This window comes from Pinus tabuliformis, chromosome 1_2 (genome assembly GCF_031772625.1).
Source record: "Pinus tabuliformis cultivar Carrire ecotype Pingquan chromosome 1_2, CPIR1, whole genome shotgun sequence".
Taxonomy (NCBI): Eukaryota; Viridiplantae; Streptophyta; class Pinopsida; order Pinales; family Pinaceae; genus Pinus; species Pinus tabuliformis.
This window is the reverse complement of record NC_142298.1, coordinates 105,580,776-105,586,179: the sequence shown is the minus strand read 5'-3', so window position 1 is coordinate 105,586,179 and position 5,404 is coordinate 105,580,776.

The window sequence follows — 5,404 nt, the reverse complement described above, 5'->3', positions numbered from 1 at the left end:
GGGGGTGATGATGAGCCCCAATTTTTGGTAACAAATTGGGCTCATTTGGCCTACTTACCTTGCTCAACCCTTCATCTTTTATCACTTATGCATTCATTTCTTGGTATATTCGTGTTATTTGTAGGAAGAAGGGCAGGCATTATATCTATGTGGCTAATACATGATGATTTCAGGTTTTTTGGCATTAAAGGGAGCAAAGACCACGCAGAAGGAGACAAGGAGACAGCAAAGGTGGCATTGCAGGTTTATAGGGAGGTTGTCTACAGCCTTAAATGACCTCCCTCGTGATCTCCACCCTAACTCCGAGCTCCAACAGCTCTCCACACCGAGCTTAAAGGCAGCCAACGGGTTCTACAGGAACAGCAGTTTACAGCAGTTTAACTTGCAGTTGGACAGCCAAGCTCCACGTATTGAGGCAGCCAACTGGATCCTCATCATGTATAAATATTAAGGCCGTGGCCTTTGATAGGAGCTTTTTGAACTTTTGAACTACTGTTGCAATTTCTAAGCACGAACTACAGCTCGGTTTTTGCTCTTTGTAAGCCAGTTTTGGCATGTCATTAGACTCATGATTATTCAATAAAGACAGACAGCTTTTGATTCAATTCTGAGTTTTTAAGGGAGCTATAGCTCTCAGGTTAGGGCCCAACCTGAGAGCAATAGACCTCCTCTTCCTTGTATTGTTACTTGTCTTTCCTTTCAGCACTTTATTCCTCTGTTTTGACATGCATTTAGAAATTACAGTCTGCTGATTTGATTTCTTTTATGTGATTGAGTAGGATTAGTTTATGGTTCAAGTGCTTTTAGTTGTTTAGATTAGAGTAGGAGGATCAGCATTCATTAGAGCTCTAAGAAAAGGCTGACAGTGCACTCACTGCCATCTCTGTTTAGAGATTGGAGGTGTAGACCGTACCAGCCACCAAAAAAACGCAGTCATACACTTTCATTCAAGCTGCAACACAGTCATTTCAATCGTAGATCCATCCATGCATTCTGATCTTGAGCAGTAGTTCTTCATTCCAACTCCATGCACGATTTTTCTCTGAAGTTTACCTTGCTGTTCGTTGATTTAATAACACAGTTAGATAGGTTGATGAATTCTTGGTTGTGTGCAGATTTGTTTCCTTTACACTGCGTTGCATCACGCTGTTAGCTTCTTCTTCTTCTCAACCACGCCTAAAGTCACCTACCCAACCTCTGTTCAGCTCATTTGCCTTCCAACACTTCTACTGTTCACGTAGCTCCATCTTTTCGGACTTTTCATTGCTTCCACTCTTCTATCCACCAACCAACTGTACCCACTCTTTCCTCATCTCATATCTCTGTCCCTGAGCCATCATAAGCTCCCTTTCCATCCTACCTATCCACCCATACAACTCCTCCACTCCTCCATCACCCAAAACTCCAACCACAGAACATCCTGTAGAAGTTAGCAGACTTCCTGTAGAAATCCCAAGCTTCCTGTAGGATCCCCTGCAGACATCCTGTAGAAACCTGTAACCTCGGTTGCCGAGCACCTGAACGTTGTGGACTTCTGTGGAATGATGTTTTGGATCCTCTGGAACCTTTCCTAGCCCTCCTAACCTTTCCCAAGCTTTCTTTCCTTCGAACTACCCCTGCACAGTCAAACCCTAATAAGAAACAAAATCGTAATAACTCCAACCACTGAAGCAAAAATAAAAAAACAATGTTCTTTTCAGTAGAAGTAGCTTAGTTTCATGCATCTCATATCACTAGAAGTAATGGCATCATTTCTATAAGTTTGCACTCCCACCATTGCATCATAGAGATTAGACTAGTCAGATTAGGGTTTATTAGGGTTTCCCTGTTTTGTTGGCTTTCAGTTCATTATTGCAAAGTAGGTCATTTTCCTTTGAGATAGTCTTCGTCCATCATTTAGAAAGCTTCTTCTGAGATCATATAGAAGTTGGCTTGAGCCCTAGCAGACTTGTGCCAGCTGACCAAGTGACAGCTGCGACAAGAGCTAGTACTTGTGCATACAGCACCGTTGCTTCCAAGTTTGTTACGAACTATCGGGTTGATAAAATTAGAGATAGGAAGCTCCAGGAGTTGTAGCATTATTGCTACAATACTGGAGCCCACCAATTGGAGGATGCAAATTTTATACAGAAGCATCTAAAAGTACTTGAGCTTTGAGGACAACACTTTTTTGAAGGAGACGGGCATGTTAGGTCCCTATAATACTAGTGTATCCCCCTTATTGTTATTGTTAGTGTAGTCCCCTATCGTTATTATTGTTCCCATAGAAACCCACTATTGTTATTTTTGTGCCCCATAGAAACCCACTATTGTTATTTTTGCTCCCTTACATTATTATTGTTATGTAGGCTCTAATTATATTATGACCCCTTAGACTCCTATATATACCAAGGAGGTCTTATCATTTGTATCATCCAAGAATTTTTTATTTATGTGATGTAAAGGAGGTTTCCCCCTCGAATAGGCTATTTCTCAAGTTGTTGGTCTATATTTTATTCTATTTTGTGAGTTGGTTGCATAACAGTTTCCCCAATACAACTCCTACCTTCAAATACATTTATAGGAACTAACCATTTCATGATGGCCTCCATCTTTGTGGGATCTATCTTGAGCTTCCCTCCACCAATCATAGGCCTGAAATGCACCAAATATTACTAGGAAAAATCACATTTCTTGAGGGTAGCTAGAAAATAATGCATCTTCAGAGCCTCTAGCATTCGCATAAGATGTGAGATATTCTCCTCCTAGGTAGCACTACAAACCAATATATCATCCAAGTAGACTAGAACAAATGGATCTATATATGAAAATAATACGTTATTCATTAATTTCATAGAGGTATTTGGTGCATTACATTAACCAAATGGCATGACCAATCATTCATACAACATCACCTTATCTTGAGGAAGTATGTCAGTTGTCTTCTTCTTTGACACATACTTTGTGGTATCCAAATTTGAGGTCCAACTTGGTGAATTATTTTTCATTTTGCAACTGTCTAATAGATCATCAATCCTAAGAAGATGATAATGATTATTAAGTGTAATCTTGTTTAATTCTCTAAAATTGATGTATATTTTCCAAGTCCCATCTTTCTTTGGTACAATTATGATGGGTGACCCACAAGATGAGATGCTTGGTTGAATAACACCCTCCTCTAGTAGCTAACGTAATTATTTCTTCACTTTATTTTCTTCTAGAACAGATTGCCTATACAACCCAATATTTGACTATGGATAGTGGCAATCATTTTATTTTGTATTCCACTTCCCTTTTGGGTGGTAACCCTTTAGAATCTTGTAACACTCCCATAAATTTCTATAGCAACTCTTCTAGCCGGTGTTTCTACTCTTTAATACACCATCCAAGGATTCCTTTACTCTTATCTAATCATAATCCAACTAATTTTATTTTAAGAAAAGTAAACAATTTTCTCGCTAGAACTAATAAATTTCTTGGCTTCGTTGACACCTAGCTGAGAAATATTTGATTTTTGCTTGTGTGCATTTATGATGTAGGACTTCCATCCTTGACTAGGTGGTATTGGTTGGCTCTCCACATGAAGATTGCATCCTTCATACACATGTAAGGTATTCCAAATTCAACTCCACATATGTCAAGGGGTACTATGTCCACTTCACTTCATTAATAAAATCAACACTCACAACAAATTTAATATTGGCAGTGTTTTTTTACCTTGATCTATGGATCCTTGTTTACCTATCCTAATGGATATGGATTAGGATGATCACGAACCTCTAATCCAAGCTTGTTGAAAAATCCACTGCTATGATATTAGCATATGAATTTAGAGACAAATAAAGTATATATCTTGGTCTTCTTGACCTAGATCTTGTTATGGAAGAGTTTGGTCATCTTCTCTTCCTAGTGATGAAGGTTATTCAAATTCACCTCCTTTTGCACCAATGTGCAAACAATCTTCTCATCTACATCAGATATGCTTTTGACTTTATTGCTTAAATATGTGGCTATAAGATTATTTTTCTTTGCATCCTTCTTGTAGTTTTTAGGTTCAACTCAGGATGTAGTTTTTAGCATGTTTCCTCGGTGTGATAATTAATATTGCAATGGTTACAATGGTTATTTGCATCCTTGCATTGATGTTCACTTGTTTTCATCTTATTATCTTTCCTCCTCTTTCCACTTCTTCTTCCCCTTCTTGGAAGCTTCTTGGTGGTCTTTCTACTTGGAACCACTTAGTTGTCCTTTCTTGTGGCCTATGATTTCTAGATATTGTGCTTGTACACATACCTTGTCCATTATACTTGTATTGAAAAACATCACTTGGTTTCGTAGATGGTTATGTAGACCCCTAACATACTTGACTACATCTAACTTCTTGCAAGAGATACCCTTGATGATGGAAATCTTTTTAAACTTAATGGTGTACTCTTATACAATATGCCCTTGCTTCTGCCTAAACTAGTGCCATTAGATCCATTGGTCTTATGCATCATTGATATGGTAGAGTTGGGACTTACTGAAGGTTTGGAAGTTCTCCCACCTAGTTATTTGCAAATAACCCTCTAGCTTAAGTGTTTCCATATGGCTTTCCCACCAGGTTAAATCATGGCCCTCTAACTTCTCGTCTAGCAAATGATAACTTTTGTTCTTCATCTATATGGGGAACACTGGAATAAACTTCTAGTTGCTACAAACAATGATTTAGTTTTGATGCATTGATCTCACCTTAGTATGGATTTATGTCCACTTTCACTTCCATCGTAAATATGAACTGTGAAGGGTTAATGGCACTTAAACTCGAAAAATCCAAAATAAATGACCCTCAAAGCACCACTCCAAACAAGCAACATGGTGGAAATAGACTAGTGCAAAAAGACTTACACTTCAATGCATACTATCATACAACTTGAAAATTTGAATGTGATTCATCTTTCAACATAAACACACTTACAACACGCAAGCAAAGCTAACCTCTACCCACTATTCCCCCTCCCCTCCAACTCTAAAACCCAATGTTAACACCCACCCTACAAAATAAATAACATGTAAATTAAATCAATTCTTAATTTTTATTTTTTTAAATACAAAAAATATCCCATAAACTAAATCATATCATTATCTTGATGAACAGAACCAAATTAACTACCTAAACCATCACCATATATCTCTATAAAGACATAATGAAATGAAACAACCCATTTACAATATTGCATATTCATTTAAATAGCTAAAGTTACCCATAAAAATATTTATTAAAATCACACACCTCCACTTTAATAAACTAAACTCTGTTGACCATATTTAAATATTTATTAATCTTTGGCTAAGAGCTTTCTTCTTCAAAAAAATAAAGAAACAAGTTAATGGTTCAAAACCCAAAATTATCTGGAAACAGTGAAAATCTGCCCCCCTTTTTTTT